Genomic DNA, 24,395 nt, shown 5'->3' with positions numbered 1-24,395 from the left:
TTAGAGGAAGTTTGATGCAGTCTGGGTCATTGTGGATAGGCTGACCAAGTCAACGCATTTCATTCCTGTGGTACTTACCTATTATTCCGAGCTGTCGGCAGAGATTTATATCCACGAGATCGTTTGTCTTCACGATGTGCCCGTATCTATCATTTGTGATCGAGATTCACAGTTCACCTCGCATTTCTGGAGGGCAGTACAACATGAGTTGGGCATGCAGGTTGAGCTGAGCACAACATTTCATCCTCAAACGAACGGACAAGGATTTGACCTATGAGGAGGAGCCGATGGCTATTCTAGCCCGGCAAGTTCGTTAGTTGAGAATGAAGAGTTATCCTTCAGCTCGAGTGCAGTGGAGGGGTCAGCCCATCGAGGCAACTACTTGGAGTCCGAGTCGGACATGAAGAATAGATATTCCCACCTTTCCACCAGTCCAGGTACTTTATCTATGTCCATTTGAGGACGAACGATTATTTTAGAGGTGGAGAATGTGATGACCCAAAAGGTCATCTTAAGATTTAGAATCCACTTCTGCGCTTTTTTGCTTTAAACAACTCATTTTATCCCTCCTTCATTTGCGTGCTCAATCCGAGCGTGTTTTCAGAAAGCTTTTATGTTAGAAGTTGATAAAAGTAAGAATTCTTGCCTAAAAACTTCATTTGAGTTGACTTCGGTCAATATTTTTGGTAAACGGACCCAGATTCGTGTTTTGACGGTCTCGGTGGGTCAGTATCATGATTTGGACTTGGGTGTATGCCCGAAATTAAATTTGGAAGTCCCTAGTCCGAGATATCAGACTTTGTCAAAATTTGAAAGTTAAAGGCTTAATGAAATGGAAATGTTTGACCAAGGTTTGACTTTTTGGATATCAGGTCCGTATTTTGGTTCCGAAACCCAGTATAGGTCCAGTAGCCTATTTATGATAAGTCTGTGAAATTTGGTGAGAAACAAAGTTGGTTTGACGTGATTCGGATGTCCGGTTGTGAAAATAGAAATTTTAAAGTTTCCTTAAAATTAAATTTGATTTGGTTCTATATTCGTAGTTCTAGGTATTATTTTGGCAATTTGATTGCGAGACCAAGTTCGTATGATGTTTTTAGACCTGTGTGCACTTTTGGTTTAGAGCCCCGAGGGCTCGTGTGAGTTTCAGATAGGCCACAGAGTGAAAATTAGACTTAGAACTCAATTGGTGTTTCAGATTTGTGTTGCAGGCATCAGACCTCGCATTTGCGAGGTCAATTGTCGTATTTGCGACCACTATTAGGTTCACCTTTGCGATCTACTCATCGCAAATGCGAAAAGTAGCTGGACCACACAGTTTTTCGCATTTGCGAAACATACTTCGCATTTGTGAAGTGAGTCTGGGAAAGGCAGTGATCCCATATGCGATCATAGGGTCGCAATTGCGGAGGGTCATGCTCTCATTTGCGAACTAATCTTCGCATTTGCGAAGTCAGCAGAGGTGTGAAGGGCTTCGCGTTTGGGGTGGTTCCTTTGCATTTGCGGGCTTCGCATTTGCGGATGCGACATCTGCAACTGAACAAAATACGACTTAGATGGGATTTTTGGTTCATTCTTCAATTTCCAAACTCAACAACCCTAGAGGCGATTTTCCAAAGAACGTTTCTTCCCCAAATCATTGGTATGTGATTCTAAACTAGTTTCTTTCAATCTTTTATTACTTTTCCGATGATTTCAACCAAAAATCTAGAGTTTTCATGGTAGAATTTGGGGGTTTTTGGGTAGAAATTAGGGATTTAGACCTCAAATTGAGGCCGGACCAAAAAAAAAAAAACATAACCGGGCTCGAGATGAATGGGTAATCGGGTTTTGATCCGAATTTCGGGTTTGGACCAAGCGAGCCCGGGTGTTGACTTTTACAATAATGAGCTAAATTGAATTCTTTACAATCGTGGGTAGTTCCTAAGGCTTAATTTGAATCGTTTGGTTGGTAAATTTCTAGATTCTATTTGTACAGAGGCTTGTTTTAATAGCAAAGCGGTGGTTGAACTTTTAGTTTGGTCTTTGGAGCGAGGTAAGTGTTGTGGTTAACCTTGACTTGAGGGATTATTACTTATTTGTCTATTTGCTACGTGTTTAGATGTTGGCTGCAACGTATAAGTGAGGTGACGAGTACCTATGCGTTGTTGTCGGGTAAAGCATGCAGGTGGGACTTAGTTTCTTGTAATTATTGCTTTTCTTTGATCATGTTATCCACATTTAGACTAGTATAATCAAGTTGATCTTTCTTATCATGTTTACGGATCTTTGGGTGATAATTGAGTATTGATTTCAAGGTTGAGGTTGGTATTGAGGAACCAAATGTTGAAGTAAGACTTGTTCTTGTTATTTCTATCTCCCTGTTGTCTTTTATTAATTGTTTTATGGTAAGGGAGAGTGTTAATGCACGAAAGGTGATGCCGAGCCACGTTATGAGAGAGTAAAAGCATGAAGGATGATGCCGTGCCACATTATGAGTATTAATGCACGAAGGGTGATGCCGTGCCATTTCTATTGATTATATGGTGAGGATGAGAGTAAAAGCACGAAGGGTGATGCCGTTCATTTTCCTTTACTGTGTTTACTTGTTCTTATTGGTTCAAGGTATATTGGTTGATCAAGTTCTTATTACTGCTGTGATTCTTTATCTTGTGACCCCTTCAGCATGTCCCCCTCCCGATATTACCTGTCTAGCTTTTACATGCCATTATTATGTACATATGCTGTTAAATTGCACAGGTTTATTATGTGGGTGTCTTGTCATAGCCTCATCACTACTTTGTCGAGGTTAGGATTGACACTTACCAGAACATGGGGTTGGTTGTACTGATATTACACTGCACTTCTATGCAGATCATGGTACTGGCCCAAGCTGAGCGTGGCGTTAGCTGCTGGATTGATTGACCGGAGACCCAAGGTAGATCTGCTGGCGTCCGCAGACCCTGGAGTCTCTCCCTAGTCTTAGTGTTTTACTGTTTCTTTTCCTTCAGAACAATGTATTTCCTTTCAGACTCTCTTTGTAGCTAATCGTAGTAGCTTGTGAGTTGTGACTCCAGATCCTAATTGTATTAGATGTTATGGGTTTTTATTATATTCCGAAAGGCCTTGGTGCATACTATTTGCCGATGATATAGTGTTGACTGACGAGACGCGTAGCAGAGTTAACGCGAGGTTGGAGGTTTGGAGACAGACCTTGGAGTCTAAAGGTTTCAAACTGAGTAGAACCAAGACAAAATACTTGGAGTGCAAATTCAGTGACGGGACCCGTGATGCAGATGTAGAGGTTAAGATTGATGCTCAAGTTATCCCCAAGAGAGCGAGTTTTAAGTATCTCGGGTCTATTATCCAGGGTAACGGGGAGATTGACAAAGATGTCGCACATCGCATTGGAGCGGGATGGATGAAGTGGAAGCTCGCTTCCGGTGTTCTGTGTGATAGGAATATGCCGCTAGGACTTAAAGGTAAGTTTTATCGAGTGGTGGTTCGACCGGCTATGCTATATGGGGCTGAGTGTTGGCCAGTCAAGAACTCTCACCTGCAGAAGATGAGAGTAGATGAGATGGGGCCAGGAGAGATATGATTAAGAATGAAGCTATCCGGGACAGAGTGGGAGTAGCCTCCGTGGAGGACAAGATGTGGGAGTCGAGGCTGAGATGGTTCGGACATGTTAAGAGAAGAAGCATTGATGCTCCTGTTAGGAGGTGTGAGAGGTTGGCCATGGAGAGTTTGAGAAGAGGTCGAGGTAGGCCTAAGAAGTACTGGGGAGAGGTGATTAGACACGACATGGCACTGCTTCAGCTCACTGAGGACATGACCGTTGATAGGAGGGTATAGAGGTCGAGGATTAAGGTAGAAGGTTAGTAGGTAGTTTATAGTTGTTCACCGATAGTCTTAGTAGCATGCATATCCCATCATGTTCTTAGATTTCTATTACGTTATGTGGTTGTGTTCGCCTCAGGTATTGTATTCCCTGCTGCTATTATTTGGTACTACTTATCCTTTATCTCCCCGCTTTTCTTTTCTCTTCCTTCTTTCTTCCTTCCCTGCTTTCCTCTTCTTCTTCTTGTCCTTCCTGAGCCGAGGTCTATTGGAAATAGCCTCTCTACCTGTATTAAGCAGGGGTAAGGTCTGCGTACAGACTACCCTCCCCAGACCCCACCTGTTGGGATCAAACTGTGTTTGTTGTTGTTGTTGTAATCCTGTTATTAAAAGTGTACTGAAGTTGATTGAAAATTCTCTAATGTTGGCTTGCCTAGCAAGTGAAATGTTAGGCGCCATCACTGTCCCGAAGGTGGGAATTCCGGGTCGTGACAATTCTCCAGGTAAATCCCAAGGAATAATCTCTAACTAATCAACAATAATAAAATTCCCAGGTAATTTTCTAGGTAATAACATCCCCAGGTAAATCCCCAAGAAATAATCCCCAACTAAAATTGGCAACAACAAATTCTCAGGTAATTCCCTAGGTAATATAATCCCCACGTAAATCCCCAAGAAATAATCCCCAACAAAATCTGCAAGTAACATTACCTGGGGAAGTTCCTACGAAATCACAAAGGAAATATTTTTTTCATATTTTTTTATTATTTACCTATGAAATTACCCACAAAAATCACATTTGGGGATTATTTTACCAAATAAATCTCCAGGTAATATTTTGGCGCTAACAACAACAACAACGACAACAACAACCACCCAGTGAGATCCCACATGTGGGGTCTGGGAGGGTAGTGTGTACGCATACCTTACCCCTACTCTGAAGGAGTAGAGACGCTGTTTCCGGTAGACCCTCGGCACAAGAAGGAAAAAGACAATGTATCAGTAGCAGCAAAGGAATCCTAACAGATAATACCAGTAATGCAATAACCAGAAAATAGAGAGGAAAATATTAACACTAAGCATTAACAAAGGCACAATACTACATACGCAAGGGAATAATATGTACATACAGGGCCACTAAACATACTATAGCCTAAATTTCGACCCTAAAGAAGTATTAAGAACACAATTGAAGCCCCTAGCAGCCTAAAACAACACACTATCACACTAGCCTACTATCTCCTAACCTACAACCCTAGTGCTCGACCTCCACAACTTCATATCAAGGCCATCTCTTCGGAAATCTGCATCCGTACCATATCTTGCCTGATCACCTCTCCCAAATATTTCTTAGGCACCCCTCTGCCTCTCCTCATACCCGTCAAGGCCAGCCGTTCACACCACCTCACCGGTGCATCCAGGCTTCTCCTCTTCACGTGCCCGAACCATCTAAGCCTAGCTTCCCGCATCTTGTCTTCCATTGGAGCCACACCTACCATCACCCGAATATCGTTATTCCTAATCTTATCTAGCTTAGTGTGTCCTCACATCCCTCTCAGCATCCTCATCTCTGCAACTTTCATCTTGTGGATATGAGAATTCTTCACTGGCCCGCACTCCGCACCATATAACATGGCTGGCCTAACCACCGTTCTATAGAACTTTCCTTTAAGTCTCGGGGGCACCTTCCTGTCACACGGGACACCAGACGCTAGCCTCCGTTTCATCCACCCCACTACACGGTGCGTGACATCCTCATCAATATCCACACCCCCCTGTATAATCGACCCCAGGCACTTGAAGCTCCCTTTCTTGGGGATGACCTGTGAGTCAAGCCTCACGTCCACGTCTGCTTCACCCGGCACACTGCTGAACTTGAACTGCACGTATTCAGTCTTAGTTGTCACGCCCCAACCTCGGGAGGCGCGACCGACGCTCGATCGGGGGAACCCAACCGAGCAAGCCTTATCACACACTCCCTACCCCACTCTTTATGAATAAGTTAACCATGAGAGTTCATTTTATAATACAGGCTTAAACCATAGTTAAAGTTAATATCCGAGATTCCCATAAAGTTACAATTTATAGATAGCAGGAGTTTATAATTACAACATAGTTCATTAACCCCACAATACCCATACATGACCCACACATATGTCTACGGAGCCTCTAAGGATACAAAAGATGAGTACGACAATGCCGACAACAAGGCCCCGACTATACCTCAAAAAAAAGTGGAAGTCCACAACAACAAAAGATATACAATACAACCCCTTGAAGGAGGAAGGTGCTCACCAAGTCTTGGAGAAGAAGGTTACCTGCTACGCGCGATCGGCACTATCCGCAATGGAGCCACCTACATTCATTTAAAAATATAGCGCCCCCGGCAAAAGGGATGTTAGTACCATGGAATAGTACTAGTATGTACAACTAAACACCATTTTACTAGAAAGAACTATCAATCAAGAACAAGAAAATCACAAGAGTAATTCAAAGGTTTTAACCGGACACCACATCATCACATAAATGAACCATATAATCTTCCACATAATTTCCATAACTCAATCTGGGGCACTTCTTTCACATACTCATCACTGTTCTCAACACCACCGCTATCTTGAGCGGAATCCGATCACGACCCGATCGGCTAGGTCGCCTCATTTGAGACATGTACCTCAGTCATCATTTCATTTCCCTTTTCCGAAATTCAACATTTTGCACATCACCACCATGCGTGCGGCATGGTGTCCGATCACGGCCCGATCGGCTAGGCCGCCTTACCTAGGCGTTGTTCCCTTCTCATTATTCATCTCACTGGAATCTTTGTTTCATATATATCATATCCATTCATTGGCACTTAGGGCCATAATTTATCACATCTTTTCCATTTTCAATGTCCATCTAGCAATTTGTAATCATAGGTAGTTAGCACGACAAACTCAGTTTTAATCTTGGCTTATAGCCCAGGCATGTCAAGACATGATTTGTATTCTTCACACATCTTTAAATATCAAGGATAGTTGATTACACACGTTAAGGCACATTCTTCATGTTGATATACATATAATTGCAAACCAATTCATGTGAAATAAAAATCGGTACATCAACAAGTTCTAGTCTTACCACATTTGCATAAACGCCAACGGAGCTCAATTTTTAATAAAAGGGGGTTTTAGCCATAGATACCTCAATATTGCTTTCCTTAATCCTTACAAAATTCCGGAACTCTTAGCACTTTGATCTATTGTGTAAGAATTACAAATTGAACCGAGAATTAGAGACGAGATTGAAATTCTAGCTTGGTTCGAGCATATCATTAAACACTAAAGGTGCATTGTGATCTTAGGCCCTTTTTGTGAGGAATTTCTATCATTTTATACCCCCAATTGCCCTCTTTTTAGTTTTCTACCTTCCAATATCCTATGGTGTGATATGCATGCAAGAATTTCATTCTTATACTCATAAATTACTTCACTACTGACCCCTTATAGCTAAGTTATAGAAATAATAGCTGACGTGATGAATCTTACCTCTTGGGAATGAAAATTTAGGTATCTTCACTTGATCTTCTTCATTGTTTTAGCAAGGCTCAAGGAGTAATTTGATGGGAGACACTTTCCCTCTCTAAGAACCTCTCTCTCCCTCTAAAAGCCTCAGAAGATATGCTTAAAATGAGCTATAATACCGAATATATCGATAGGGGGTCGGGTTTAAACATTAGAAAATTGGAGCCCGAGTCAGGTTTGCGATTGCATTTGCGATCGCAAAGTGGAAATGCGGCCCGCAGAATGGACCGCAAAAGTGCTCCCAGAATCTGATCATTCTGTCTGGTTTGCGGCAGAAATGCGGTCCGCATAACCGTTCCGCGGTCGCATAATGCACTGCAGAACTTCCCTTTACAAAATTCCAAGATAATTATGCGACGACTATGCGGTCCGCATAACAGTTATGCGATCGCATAATGGACCGCATTTTTGACCTCAAATTTGGCTAACACACTGACTCACTTTGCGATAGAAATGTGGTCCGCATACTTGATTTGCGACCGCATTCTAGACCGCATAATAGCACTTTTCTGGAAAACTTTGATTCTTGATTTTTAAATGCATAGATCAGCTTTTCACGGGGCCTTACATCCTCCCCCACTTAAAATCATTCGTCCTCGAATGAGGATCAAGGGTCACTTATTAGGAGTTCTTTATGCAATCTTCTGCCTTTTACAACCTAAAACCTGGTAATAGTCTCCAAATTTGGCTAACTCCCTAAATTTCCAAAAATTTCGCCAGAGTTTCCTTTGTATCTAAGCCTATCCACCTGTCAGAGAGCCTCAGAATTACATCCTAACAGCATATACATGTTTCACAACATAACATGACTTGTACAACACCAACCATGGCCATATAGGCAACATAACAACAACAACAACAACAAACCTAGTTGGATCCCGACAAGTGGGGTCTGGGGAGGGTAGTCTGTACGCAGACCTTACCCCTACCTAATGCAGGTAGAGAGGCTGTTTCCAATAGACCCTCGGCTCAGGAAGGGCAAGAAGAAGAAGAGGAAAGCAAGGGAGGAAGAAAGATGGAAGATAAAAGAAAAAGGGAGAGATAAAGGATAACAACAGGGAATACAATACCTGAGGCGAACAAAACCACATAACATAATAAAAAAATATGAAGGGACATGCATACTACTAAGACTATAGATGAAAAACTATAGACTACCCACTAACCTTCTACCTTAATCCTCGACCTCCACACTCTCCTATCAAGGGTCATGTCCTCAGTGAGCTGAAGCAGCGCCATGTCCTGCCTAATCACCTCTCCCCAATACTTCTTAGGCCTACCTCGACCTCTTCTCAAACTCTCCATGGCCAACCTCTCACACCTCCTAACTGGAGCATCAATGCTTCTTCTCTTAACATGTCCGAACCATCTCAGCCTCGACTCCCGCATCTTGTCCTCCACGGAGGCTACTCCCACTCTGTCCCGGATATCTTCATTCCTAATCCTATCTCTCCTGGTACACCTACATATCCATCTCAACATCCTCATCTCTGCTACTCTCATCTTCTGCACGTGGGAGTTCTTGACTGGCCAACACTCAGCCCCATACAGCATAGCCGGTCGAACCACCACTCTATAAAACTTACCCTTATGTCTTAGCGGCACATTCCTATCACACACAACACCGGAAGCGAGCCTCCACTTCATCCATCCTGCTCCAGTGCGATGCGCGACATCTTCGTCAATCTCCCCGTTACCCTGGATAATAGACCCGAGATACTTAAAACTCGCTCTCTTGGGGATAACTTGAGCATCAAGCTTAACCTCTACGTCTGCATCATGGGTCCCGCCACTGAAATTGCACTCCAAGTATTCTTTCTTGGTTCTACTCAGTTTGAAACCTCTAGACTCCAAGGTCTGTCTCCAAACCTCCAACCTCGCGTTAACTTCGCTACGCGTCTCGTCAATCAACACTATATCATCGGCAAATAGCATGCACCAAGGCACCTCCCCTTGGATGTGACGCGACAATACATCCATCACCAAGGCAAATAAAAATGGGCTAAGAGTCGATCCCTGGTGCAGCCCCATCACCACAAGGAAATGCACCGAGTCACCACCCCAAGTCCTCACCCGAGTCTTAGCATTATGATACATATCCTTGATCACACTAATGTACGCTACCGGCACACCGCTAACCTCCAAACACCTCCACAGGACCTCCCTCGGAACTTTATCGTATGCTTTCTCAAGGACAATAAACACCATATACAAATCCTTCTTCCTCTCCCTGTACTGCTCCACTAATCTCCTTACCAGATGAATCGCTTTCGTAGTCGAACGCCCCGGCATGAATCCAAACTGATTCTCGGAAATAGACACGCACCTCCTCACCCTGGCGTCCACCACCCTCTCCCAAACCTTCATAGTGTGACTCAACAGCTTGATACCCCTATAATTATTGCAATTTTGGATATCACCCTTGTTCTTGTAAAGCGGAACCATCGTACTCCACCTCCTTTCTTCGGGCATCTTCTTTGTCTTAAAAATAACATTAAACAGCCCAGTGAGCCACTCCAAACCTGCCCGTCCCGCGCTCTTCCAGAATTCCACTGGGATTTTGTCTGGCCCCGTCGCTCTGCCCCTGCACATCTTACGCATCGCCCCTTCCACCTCCTCTACCGTAATCCGCCTACAGTACCCAAAATCCTGACGACTCTCGGAGTGCTCCAACTCACCTAGCACAATGCGTCTATCCCCCTCCTCATTCAACAGTTTATGGAAGTATGTCTGCCATCTTCTCCTAATAAGTGCCTCGTCCAATAACACTTTTCCATCCTCGTCCTTGATGAACTTGACTTGGTCTAAGTTTCGGGCTTTCCTCTCCCTCACCTTGGCCAACCGGTACAACCTCTTGTCCTCGCCTTTGCCCTCGAGCTCCTCGTACAAACGAGCAAACGCCGTGTTCTTAGCCGTCGTAACTGCTAACTTCGCCTCTTTCTTTGCCTTTCTGTAACACTCCCAATAAGTACTTTTTTCCTCCTCGTTTGTACTCTACACTAGCTTCAAATAAGCAGCTTTCTTAGCTTTCACTTTACCTTGAACCTCTCCAATCCACCACCAGTCCCCTTTATGACACCGAGGAGAGCCCTTCGTGACCCCTAAGACCTCTCTAGCAGCTACCCTAATGCAATCCATAGTCGTGAACCACATACTAGACGCGTCCCCCTACTCATCCAGGCCCTCATAGCCAACAACTTCTCGCCTAACTCCTGAGCTTTGTCCTTGGTCAAGTTACCCCACTTGATCTTAGGTTGCCTGCACCCTGCCCTCTTCCTCCTACTCCTCTTGATCTCCAGGTCCATAACTAGGAGCCTATGTAGAGTCGTGAGGTGCTCACTTGGGATGACCTTGCAGTCAGTGCACAGACCTTTATCACATTTCCTGCAAAGAAGATAATCAATTTGAGTCTTGCCCATTGAATTCCGGAATGTGACCAGGTGCTCTTCCCTCTTCGGAAAACTCGAGTTAGCTATAACCAAATCAAAAGCTCTAGCAAAATCTAATAGTGAATTACCTCCCTCATTCCTAACCCCAAAACCGTACCCACCATGCACATCATCATAACCCCTAGAACTAGCCCCAATATGACCATTGATATCTCCGCCAATGAACAACTTCTCTGTGTGCGGGACGCTACACACCATCTCGTCCAAATCCTCCCAGAATTGCTTCTTGACCTCCTGGTCCAAACCTACCTGAGGAGCGTAAGAACTAATCAAATTTACAGTAAACCCACCAACTACCAGCTTAATAATCATCAACCTATCATTTACCCTCCTAACCTCAACCACGAGCTCCCTGAGGTCTCTGTCTACTAAAATACCTACCCCATTCTTACCCCTAGCGCTCCCTGAGTACTCGTGCCCTAGTACCCCTCCATCTAGTCTCCTGAACACACGCTATGTTAATCTTCCTCTTCTGAAGAATCTTACCTAACTCTATAGACTCCCCGTCAACGTCCCAATGTTCTAAGACCCAATTCTCAACCTAGAGGCTTTCTTACCCCCCTTCCTACCCCTGGACCCCACCCCCAACCCCACCCGAGGACATGACCTTACTCTCACATCGTCCACTACCGCCACTATAAACAAAAGGTATTAGGTAAACACTACCACTAAGAACCAATAATGGGGACGAAGGACTACAGGCTACGAACCCGAGAGCTAAAAACAACTGAAATGGGCGACTACGAGAACAGTAACGCGAGCAGGCACTGGGACAATGAATCTACCTCGTCCACGAAACTACCCCTATGCAATTAAAATGAATAGATGAAACCTTAAGCTTAAAACACTAGTAGAAAAGATAGAAAAATCAATCAATCCAATCAAAACTACCGGCAAGGCAACAGTAAATAGATGTGCACAAATGCAATTCAAGAAAGATGGAACCTGGATCACAGTCGGGACGCGCTTCCAAATCCGTTGAATACCTGCAAAATACACAAACACCCACGTATCCAAGAAAAATACAGGCGGGCCGGACTGTCACCGTTACCAGCGGCAGAAAAACAAAATCTGGTGATGACACACTTAAAGGAACGTCAATAGACAAGATTACCGTTTATTGACACTGCAACAGTCAAGAAGATCGTATTCGTTATTAAAATAAAAATCAAAAGAGAAGAAGAGAAGGAATTGTTTTGCAACTGATGGATTTCCGCTGGCACAGAGTATGGAAACCCCCCCAGAAATCAGTCCTATAGACGAACAACAAAATAGAGACTAACTGCAAAAAATTGAAAAGAGGTTTTCGAAAATCCTAATTCCAAAAGATCAAAATAATACTATAAAGAATAAAATAATTAAAACAAGAAGGAGAAAAGAATCACAAGGATGTAAGCAGGATTTTTCGGTATTATCTGATCTGCAACAGCTTCAAGAAAATTAAAATTTCAAGATCGATGGGGGAAGAGGGATAATTTGAAGTTCCAGAGGATATTACAAAATTCTGTTTCAATAAGTTCTTTTGTATAACCCTCAAAAGTCAAAACTGCAGAATCTAGGAAGGAATACAACTGAAGAGGAAAATATATGAAAATGTTAAAGGGGTGGGAAAGAACAGAAGAATGGAGCGTTCAGTGATGAACTAATATTTGAGGGTTCCGATCGCCGGCGGCGTTTGATTGGCCAAGTTTCAACTGGGTTCGATTTCTAAAAGTCAAAAATCTCTTATTGCTGCCTGTAAAATTCTTAATGCAAAAATTTTAGTTCTGTTGTACTAAAAATGGAGAAACTCGTAATAAAAGATGCTTCCCTCTATATCTCAAGATCAAATAGTTAAACTATTTCACTCCAAAACCTACAATCAGATAAAAGAACAAATTTAAAAAATCAAAGACTGAAGAATAAAGAAGTGTTCAAATTTCTTTAACCATGCGAAGTCAAATGGGTCCTCGCCGGAGTATTCGCCGGAAAAATCTAGTGAATATCAAATACGACGCCGGAGTAACAAATTTCTAATCAAGGTGATTAAAGTAATAATACGCAGACAGTAATTCAATTTTATGTTAATAGAGACATATAAAAAATCTCATCTTTAATTGGGATGGATTACTACTTTCTGGGGTTAGTATTTGTAACAATCCAGTAACCAAAATGGGACAGTTTTTCATTGATTAAATTACAAGATAAGAGTTCGTAGGAATCAAATGCATAAAAGCTATTACATGACTATTCAAACAAATGCGGGTACTTCTATTTCATTTCATCCCCGGCTTCCCAAGTGGCTTCCTCAACTTGCTGGTTCCGCCATAATACTTTCACGGATGCAATTTCCTTATTTCTCAATTTCCGAACTTGCCTATCAAGAATGGCAACTGGAACTTCTTCATACGAGAGTTCTTCATTGACTTCAATAGTCTCAACCGGCACAATAGTGGACGAGTCTCCCACTACCTTCCTCAACACAGACACATGAAAGATCGGGTGTACCAATGACATTTCGGGTGGCAGATCGAGCTTGTATGCCACCTGACCAATTCTCTGAATAATTCTGTATGGTCCGACATACCTCGGACTCAACTTTCCCTTTTTCCCAAACCGCATGATACCCTTCATAGGGGAAGCCTTCAAAAATACCCAATCATCTTCCTTGAACTCCAAATCTCTGCGACGAACATCCGAGTAAGACTTTTGGCGACTTTGAGCAATTTTCAACCTTCCCTTAATAATCTTGACCTTTTCCATGGCCTGATGCACGAGGTCCGGCCCTATCAATTCCGCTTCTCCAACCTCGAACCACCCAATGGGAGACGTGCATCTCCTACCATACAATGCCTCAAATGGTGCCATCTGGATGCTAGCATGGAAGCTGTTGTTGTAGGAAAATTCTATGAGCGGCAAATGGTCATCCCAGCTACCTTTTAAATCAAGAGTACAAGTTTTCACGGGGCCTTACATTAGTTCTGCTCAGCTTGAAACCTTTAGACTCAAGGGTCCGTCTCCAAACCTCCAACCTCTCGTTAACACCGCATAGCATCTCATCACTCAGTACTATATCATCAGCGAATAACATACACCATGGTATCTGCCCTTGGATATGGTGTGTCAGTGTGTCCATCGTTAAGGCAAATAAGAGCGGGCCGATCGCAGATCCTTCATGTAGCCTCATAACAACTGGGAAATGCTCTGAGTCGCCCCCCACTGTCCTAACCCGAGTCTTAGCTCCATCATACATATCCTTAATCACCCTAATATAAGCCATCGAAACACCTTTCACCTCCAGGCATATCCAAAGAACTTCCCTAGGTACCTTATCATGAGTTTTCTCTAGGTCAATAAACACCATGTGCAAATCCCTCCTCCTATCCATATACGGTTCCACCAACCTGCGAATAGGATGGATCGCTTCCGTAGTGGAACGACCAGGCATGAACCCAAACTGATTCTCGGATATCGACACCAGCCTCCTCACCCTCGCTTCCACTACCCTCTCCCACACTTTCATGGTATGACTCAATAGCTTGATGCCCCTATAGTTGTTATAGTTCTGGATATATCCTTTGTTCTTGTATAGCGGAACCATCGTACTCCACCTCCATTCCTCTGGCATCTCCTTCATTTTGAAAATAACATTAAACAACCCAGTTAGCCACTCCAATCCTGCTCTACCCACATACTTCCAGAATTCTACTGGAATTTCATCTGGCCCTGTCGCTCTGCTCCTGCTCATCTTATGCATAGCCCTGACAACCTCCTCGACTCTAATGCGCCTACAGTAGCTAAAATCTCGGTGACACTCGGAGTGCTCCAATTCCCCTAGCACAATGTCTCTGTCCCCTTCATCATTTAGCAGCTTATGGAAGTACGTCTGCCACCCCCGCTTAATCTGCACGTCCTCTATTAACACTTGGCCTTCCTCGTCCTTGATGAACCTCACGTGGTATAGATCCCAAGCCGTCTTCTCTCTCGCCTTGGCCAGCCGGAACAACTTCTTATCTCCGCCTTTTTCCCCCAATTCTTCGTATATGCGACCAAATGCTGCACTCTTCGCTTCCGTGACCGCTAACTTCACCACCTTATTAGCTTCCTTATAACTTACTCTGCTCCTATGCCTCTCCTTCTCGTCCGTACTCTCCACTAACCGTCGATAGCCACTTTCTTTTTCTCCACCTTACCTTGGACCTCGGCGTTCCACCACCATCACCCCTGTGCCCGCCCGAGTAGCCCTTCGAGACCCCTAGTACCTCTCGTGCCGCCTTCCTATTACTGTTCACCGTCATCCACATAGATCTAGCTTCCCCACTACTTCTCCAGGCCCCCAAAGCCAATAGCATCCTCCCCAGCTCGTGAGCTTTCTCCTTCGTCAAGGCACCCCACCTAATCCTCGAACTACCCCGAACCACCCTGCTCTTCCTCCTTATCGGGATGCTGACATCCACGACCAAGAGACGATGTTGGGTCGCGAGTGACTCACTCAGGATAACCTTGCAATCCTTTCACAACCCTCTATCATTCTTCCTTAGGAGAAGATAATCGATCTGAGTCTTAGCCACCATACTCTGAAAAGTAACCAAATGCTCCTCTCTCTTCGGGAACATAGAGTTTGCAATCACTAACTCAAAAGCCTTAGCGAAATCCAATAGAGACGTTCCACCTCCGTTCCTATTCTTAAAGCCACAGCCACCATGCACCTAGCCATAACTACTGGCAGACGCGCCGAGATACCCGTTGAAATCCCCTCCTATAAATAACTTCTCCGTGGGCGGAATACCACGCACCACTTTATCCAAACCCTCCCAAAAATACCTCTTAACCTCTTCATCCAAACCCTCTTGGGGCACATAGGCGCTAATGACATTTAGAGTGAGCCCTCCAACTACTAACTTAATAAACATTAATCTATCACTCACCCTCCTAACCTCAACCACCAACCTAACCTCAACCACCAACTCCCTAATATCCCTATCCACCAGAATACCCACTTCGTTCTTACCCTTCGAGCGTCCAGAGTACCACAGTTTAAACCCATCTATATTCCTCGCCTTCGATCCTACCCACTTAGTCTCCTGAACACATGCTATATTGACCTTTCTCTTCTAGAGAATCTTCGCCAACTCGATAGACTTACTCGTTAACGTCCCTACGTTCCACGACCCGATTCTCAAACTAAATGCACCCTTGCCTCCTTACCCCCTTACCCCTTGCCCCACCCTCTATCCCCTACCCCGGCTCCCGCCCCTCCTGAGGAGATGACCTTATTCTACCATCACAGACCATAGCCAGAACAAGCAACGACCAATCGCAAAGGAAACGGGAAGTACTGCAGGTCCGCTAAAAAAGTGCCTAGACTAGTGTCAACTAATAAGACAACATTAAGCTACCACAAGGTGAACGGAAATAAGAGACCGGGAGGTACCAACTCCCGAGAATAGAACCTGGATCAATGTATTGCGCTCACTTCCAAATCCTCGCCGTCCCTTTCTAATGTCAACCGAAGGTGACCCGTGCTGCTTTCCCAAACGCCGCAACTTTCCACATAAAATTTAGAAAAGAAACACGAAGACTAAACAGGGAGGGGGGGCTGTTGTCACCACTGCACCTGGTGACCCACTGTTTGACAGCCTTGGCTGCCCGCTTTTACGATGCCGGAGCAGGCACCGGCGAAGGGAGCCGCTGACCAGCCCCAAAGAGGCCGCAAGAAAAAGAAATAAAAAAGGGGATCTAGGATTTTCATATGAGAGAAGAAAGAGAGAGAGAGGGAGAGTGAGCTGCCAGCAGTCGCCGGAAAATTTTTCAGCAGAACAGTAGTTGACCGGTGGCTACTGTTAGGGATGGGGGGTGGGAATGAGGGAAGACAGAGGAGAGAGAGGAACGGTAGAAGAGGGAGAGGGAAGGGGAGAGATGACCGAAAACTTACCTGGTGGGTTGGGTGTTCGACGACGTCGGGCCTGTACAATGTCCGGTTAGAAGATGACCGTTGGGTTACGAAGAGAGAGAAGTTGGGAAATCTAATTCCTAAATGGTGCCAAATTTATTTTGGGATTTTCCTTGGGGAATCGAATTGACATGTAAATATTCTAGAATCTAGGAATTATTAGATTTTCGCATGAAAATTTGCAGGAATTATCTGCGGAAAAATTTCCCAAGTATGATTATGATTTTATATTTTCCTGTATATTATGCCCGCCTGTACTAAAATAGTTAGTAAGATTAGATTTTTGAATATCTTATTACTTACTCTCCTACTACTTATAACTTTGAATTGAGATCATTCGTTGGGATTTTCACATGCAAAGAAAGTTCTTTTTTAAAGTTGATATTTATTCCCCATTCTCTCAACGGTATGATCACCATTTATATAATAAAATATGAAATTTTGGATATTTTTTATTCTTATCAGGTAAACCGATTATCAAATCGATAAAGATCGATAACCGACTAACCGATACCCGATAACAGATATCTTATCGGTTAGTTTATCGGTTTAACATATTTTTAAATCGATAATTGATATACCGAGACAATAATATGCACCACCGAACCAACCGACCGATATCCACCCCTACCCTTCTTGATGTTATAAATGATTGTACTAATCATTAAAGATTTTGTAGGTGGTAACATTTTGATTGTATATTACCTTAGTCCTTGCTACATGTCCAAAATTAAAAAAAAATCAACTTCTACAATCCTTTCCTCTATTTTTGGATGAAAGTTCATCTTTCAAATTGAGCCATTGGTAGGTTGAATTACTGTATTTTCAGCATTTTCTTCATTCCATGATTTTCGAGGTGCAAGAGCATTAATCAATACCTCTTCATGTTTAGAAGTGCATTCTTCATACTTATCATTTTCTTCATTGTCACTTTGCACTTCTTCTCCTTGGCTATATTCTGATTCATACTCACTAAACCCTTCTTCATCTATGTTCAAATGATCAATTTCAAAAACATGAAGCCCTTCATCATTTTTTTTTAATCCAAGTAACAATTTCTTCTACCTGTGTATCCAGTGAACAGGACTAGCATTGTAATCCCCTGTATCCTCCTAAGATTGGATAGAATTCCACAAGTGAGATTCTAATACAATACTTTTGAAATTCTGGATTGGACTGTCATTTTCACAATATAAAACTTTATTCTCAGATTATGATTCTTCATAATATTTCTACCATGATCAATATCCTCGACTAATGGTGATTATTCTGGTCAACCTACTGTATCTAAACACCCTTAGGTTTGTCCGCCTTTAATGCCTCTGGACTTCTAAATTAGACCACCTTCAGAATATTATTTTAAAAGTAGAGCTATTTTCAGTATTTTTAACTGGTGGAGACTAGTTAATATTAGCATGTTGTGCCTCCCTTGGCTTTATCCCATTAGTTCACTCCTTTACCCTCCGTTTCACATCAACTCATCTTTTTTTATTCTACTTTAATCCAAACTTGCTCCTACACATAAGAAATACGTTATGAACATAATTCACTTTTATAACTTTTAACGACCCGGCCGATTGTTTTGAGAGTAATAGTCCCGATCCTGTATTTACTGCTTCCTCATATCTTTTTTTGCTTATGTAACTTGCCGGGAGGTTTGTTTTGTGGTTTCGGAGTAATTTTGGGACACTTAGTCCCTAAAACGGAAGCTTAAGTCTTAAGATTTTGACCGTAGTCGGAACTGTGTGAAGACGACTCCGGAATGGAGTTCCGTTAGCTTCGTTGGTGATTTTGGAATTAGGAGCGTGTCCGAATTGTGAATTGGAGGTTTGTAGCTGATTTAGGCTTGAAATGGCGAAAGTCAAACATTTAGAGATTTTGACCGGAAGTGGACTATTTGATATCGGGTCGGATTCTGATTCCGGAATTTAGAGTAGGTCCATAATGTCAATTATGACTTGTGTGCAAAGTTTGGGGCAAATCGGACGTGGTTTGATAGGTTTCGGCATCGGTTGTAGAAGTTTGAAGTTTCAAAGTTCATTAAGTTTGAATTGGAGGGTGATTCGTGTTTTTAGCATTGTTTGATGTGATTTTAGGGCTCGACTAAGTTTGTATGGTATTTTAGGGCTTGTTGGTATGTTTGGTTGAGGTCCGGGGAGCCTAGGGTGAGTTTTAGATGCTTAACGGATCGAGAAATTAGACTTGTGCTATTGCTAAAGCTTTCAAGCTTCTGGTGTTTTCGCACATGTGGTGCGGAGACTGGAGGTGCGGGCACGCACATGCGAGAGGAGGACTGCATGTGCGGTCTGAAGGAGTTTGGCCTGTGGGCAAAGGTGCAAAAAGGAAGTCGCATCTGCGCATCCACAGATGCGGAGAAGCGGCCACGGAAGCGGATTTTGGACTGTAAGTGGTGTCCGCACCTATGATGGAAATGCTGCGGGTGCGACTGGAAGCCCGAAGAAGCGGAATCACTGGCAGAAAAGGGCCAAGATCGAGGATTTTACCCCATTTTCAATTTTGGGACTTTGAGAGCTCGGATTTGGGATTTTCAGAGGAAGCTTTTGGGTAACGATTCTTAACTCATTGATGGTTATATTCCACTAATCTATAGTTGATTTCATCATTTAGTTAAGGAATTTGGTTGAGAAATTTGGGAAAAACTGGGAGAAGTTCTTCAACTAAGTTTTTGAGTTTTGATTGGGTTTTCCATATCGGATTTGAGTAATTTTGGTATGAGTGAACTCGTGAGTGAATGGGTGTTCATATTTTGTGACTTTTACGCGATTCCAAGATGTGGGCTCGGGTCGACTTTTTGGGGCTATTTTCTATTTCTTGCTTAAACCTTAATTTCATTCATTACATTAGTTTCTTATAGTTGTATTTATGGTATGTAATTGCTTTTGGCTAGTTTTGGGTCATTCAGAGTTGGAAAATTGTGGAAAGGCATTGTTACCGATTGATTAAGCTTGGTTCGAGGTAAGTGTCTTGCCTAACCTTGTGTGGGGGAACTCCCCATTGCATTTGGTACTGTTGTAATATGTGAGCGTCGTGTACGTGAGGTGACGAGCGCGTACATGGGCTATTTATTGTAAAATATGATTTTTACTGAGTAATAACCTATTTTATCTTAATTGAGTTATACTAGCATGTGTAGTTACTCTGTTTAGCCTAAATTCGCATGTCTACTTGTTTTAAATGCTTATCTGTACTATGCGCAGCATGTTTAGTGAGTTTTCCTGTTCTTCCTTGAGGTGTACTTAGTCTAAACTGTACGGTTTTCTTGCTATACCTGTTATTTCCATTGTTTGAGCTGCGTATTTACTTGGGACTACAAGACGGTATCCCGGGAGATCCCCCTGCATATTTACTTTGGGACTATGGGACGGTATCCCGGGAGACCCCCCTGCATATTTACTTTGGAAATACGGGACGGAATCCTCGGAGATCCCCCTGCATTTTGCTTTGGGACTACGGGATGGTATTCTAGGAGACCCCCTGGATATTTACTTTTGGGACTACGAAACGGTATCTCGGGAGATCCCCTGCTGCTTTACCCCTGTGTACTGTACTGTTATTCTTCTGTGATTTCATTTTTGCTAAATTTCAGTTTCTTATTACAATGTGATATTTTTATCTTGCCTTATTTAATTTATATGTACCAGTAGGGCCCTGACCTGACCTCGTCACTACTCGACTGAGGTTAGGCTTGGCACTTACTGGTTACCGTTGTGGTGTGCTCATGCTACTCTTCTGCACATATTTCATGTGCAGATCTAGGTACCTCCTACCAGCCCCGCTATTAGTTGCGTGCTTGCTGCTGCTCCGAAGACTTCAAGGTACATCTGCTCTCGTCCGTAGACCTCGGAGTCCCCCTCTATCCCTTTTATGTTGTTCCTCCTTTACTTCTTCTAGTTAGTGATGTATAGAAATAATTTGACAAATTCTTAGAAGCTTGTGACTTATGATGTTCCCGGTCTCGGGGAAATTCTGTGTATATTCAAGAGTTGGTTATTGTACATGTCGGGCAACATTTATATCAGTTATTTAATTGTCGATTGCAGTTAGTTGTTAAATTTATGCTTTCATTTTTATTATTCTGCAAGTGTTAGGCTTACCCAGCCGTAGAGACTAGGTGCAATCATGACACATCATGGAGGGAGGATTTGGGTTGTGGCAAGTTTTTAATAGAGCTATGGGTCCATAGGTGTCGTGAGTCATAAGCAGGTTTAGTAGAGTCTCGCGGATCAGTACGGAGACGTCTGTACATATCTTCGGGACGCTATGAAACTATTAGAAAAATTTCACATCTTTTGATTCATTCTCGTGCAAAATTATTGACTTCGAAATTCTAAACTTCCGTCTTCGATTCTCTCACAGATGGTGAGGAAACGTATAGCCGTATAAGATGACCAGATACCCACGCCCCCTTTTAGAGCTGCTAGAGGCTGTCGCTAGGGTAGAGGCCGAGGACGCCCACGTGGTGCAGCCAGAGCACTCGCACGACCTGCCACGGAAGAGCCACCAGTAGCTCTAGTCGGAGCGTAGGAACTTGAGACACCTACTACTACACTAGTTCTTCAGGAGACCCTTGCATAGTTCCTGAGCATGTTCGGTACTCTAGCTCAGGCAGGGTTGATTCCCCTTGCTCCTGCCACATCTCAGGCTGGGGGAGGAGCACAGACTCCCGCCATCTGCACCCCAGAGCAATGGATTCAGGTCGATAAGATTCCAGAGGTTATACCGGTTCCACAAGTAGCCCTAGTTCAGCCAGAGGGTAGGGCATCAATTTCTGAGGAGGAGCAGCGTAGGCTCTAGAGGTACAAGAAGTACCACCCTCCTACTTTCAGGGGTTTGGCATCAGAGGATGCCCAGGGAATTCTTGAGGAATGTCACGGTATCCTCCGTACTATAGGCGTAGCAGAGTCGAGTGGGGTTTCTTTCACTGCATTCCAGCTTAGAGGAGCAGCCTATCAGTGGTTGCATGCTTATGAGTTGGACAGTCTGGCTGAGGCAGCTTCAGTTACTTGAACTCAGTTCTCGGATATGTTTTTAAGGGAGTATGTTTCCCAGAGCCTCAGAGATGCATGGTGTGCCGAGTTTGAGCAGTTGCGCCAGGGTGCTATGACTGTGTCAGAGTATGCAGTTTGTTTCAGTGATTTGGCGAGACATGCACCGGCCTTGGTTGCTACAGTTTGAGAGAGGGTCTATTGGTTTATCGAGGGGCTCCATCCCAGCATCAGGATTAGCATGGCTCGGGAGTTGGAGATGGATATCTCGTACCAGCAGGTTGTGAGTATTGCTAGGAGAGTGGAGGGCATGCTTGCTCTATAGAGAGAGGAGAGGGGGGACAAGAGGTCTCGAGAGTCTGGCACTTATACTAGTACTCGTGCCCCAGCTGCATTTCGACATGGTAGGGGCTATGTGAGTCACCCTGTTCATTAAGCTGTTCCAGCCGCCAGTGGTATTTTAGCTACTCCTAGGCCCTAGGAGCCTTATTATGCATCGCCAGTATCTAAAGTACCTCCTACACGGGGTGCTTTCAGCGGTCAATCCAGCAGACCTGGCCCGAGCCAATAAAAGAGAACACGCCCCCTGAGAGCTTGTTTTGAGTGTGGTGACACTCGCCATATGAAGAGGGATTGACCCAGACTTAGAAGGGGTGCACCTCCACCGACTTCTCAGGCACCACGTGCTCCACCAAGTCTTCGGGCTATTATTAGAGCACCAACTACCACTCCACCTGCTCAGCCAGCTTGAGTGGAGGTCGGGGAGGTAGAGGTCTCCCTAGAGTGGGTGGCCAGGCCAGATACTATGCTCTTCCTGCTCGTACAGAGGCAGTTGCTTCCGACTCTATCATTATAGTTATTGTTCTAGTTTGTCATAGAGTTGCGTCGGCTTTATTTGATCCAGGCTCCAGTTATCTATGTGTCATCTTGTTTGTCTCCGTATTTTGGCCTATCCCGTGATTCTATGACTTCTCCTGTTAATGTGTCTACACCCGTAGAAGATTCTATTATTGGATACCGTGTGTATCGGTCGTGTTTGGTTGTTATTAGTGATTTTGAGACAAGAGTCGATTTATTATTGCTCAGTATGGTGAAGTTTGATATTATCTTGGGCATGGACTGGTTGTCGCCCCATCATGCTATTCTTGAGTGTCACGCCAAGACCATGACGCTGGCTATGCCAAGCTTATCGCGATTAGAGTGGAGGGTAACTTGATTACACTCCCAGCAGAGTAATTTCATTTCATAAAGCTCAACGAATGGTTGAGAAGGGGTGACACATATCTAGCTTATGTGAGCTATGTCAGTATTGATACTCCTACAGTTGAGTCAGTCCTAGTTGTGAGGGATTTTCCTAATGTATTTCCAGCTGATCTTCTGGGCATGCCACCCGACCGAGATATCGACTTTGGTACTGATTTGTTGCCGGGCACTCAACCCATCTCTATTCCTCTATATCGTATTGATCCTCCTCAGTTGAAGGAGTTGAAGGAACAATTGCAGGAATTGCTTGATAAGGGCTTCATTCGGCTTAGTGTATCACCTTGGGGTGCCCCAGTCTTGTTTGTGAAGAAAAAGGATGGTTCTATGCGAATGTGCATTGATTATCGCCAGTTGAACAAAGTTACAGTGAAGTATATGTATCCTTTGCCTCGTATTGATGACCTATTTGATATGTTACAGGGTTCCAAAGTGTTTTCTAAGATCGACTTGCATTCAGGTTATCATCAGTTAAAGATTCGGGATCCAGATATCCCGAAGACTACTTTTAGGACTCGGTATGGTCATTACGAGTTCCTTCTGATGTCATTTGACCTGACCAATGCCCCAACAACATTTATGCATTTGATGCACAGTGTATTTCGTCCCTATCTTGATTCATTCATCATTGTGTTTATAGACGACATTTTAGAATACTCCCGGAGTCGGCAGGATCATGAGCAACACCTGAGGACTGTGCTTCAGACCTTGAGAGAAAAGAAGTTATATGCAAAATTCTCAAAGCGTGAATGTTGGTTAGACTCAGTGGCATTTTTGGGTCACGTAGTGTCTAGTGAGGGGATCAAGGTGGATCCGAAGAAGGTGGAAGCAGTGGAGAGTTAGCCTAGACCGTCCTCAACTACGGAGATCCGGAGATTTCTTAGTTTGGCGGGGTATTATCGTTGATTTGTAGAGGGTTTCTCATCTATTGCAACACCTATGACCACGCTGACCCAGAAGGGTGCTCCATTCAAGTGGACAGAGGAGTGTGATGTGAGCTTTCAAAAGCGCAAGATAGATTTGACTACACCCCAAGTATTGGTATTTCCTAAAGGTTCGGGGTCTTACACTATTTATTGTGATGCGTCGCGGGTTGGTCTCGGCGCGGTGTTGATGCAGGACCGTAGGGTTATTGCCTACGCATCCAGACAGCTGAAGGTGCATCAAAAGAACTATCCTGTCCTTGACCTTGAGTTAGCAGCTATTGTTCATGTGTTGAAGAATTGGCGAAACTATTTGTATGGTGACCGTTGTGAGATCTATGCCGATCATCGGAGTTTGCAACATCTGTTCAAGCAGAAGCATCTTGGCTTGCATCAGCGGAGGTGGTTAGAGCTGCTTAAGGGTTATGATATCACTATTT

The sequence above is a fragment of the Nicotiana attenuata genome, chromosome 12 (genome assembly GCF_001879085.1).
Source record: "Nicotiana attenuata strain UT chromosome 12, NIATTr2, whole genome shotgun sequence".
Taxonomy (NCBI): Eukaryota; Viridiplantae; Streptophyta; class Magnoliopsida; order Solanales; family Solanaceae; genus Nicotiana; species Nicotiana attenuata.
The sequence above is the reverse complement of the archived record's forward strand: the minus strand, read 5'-3'. Positions refer to the sequence as shown.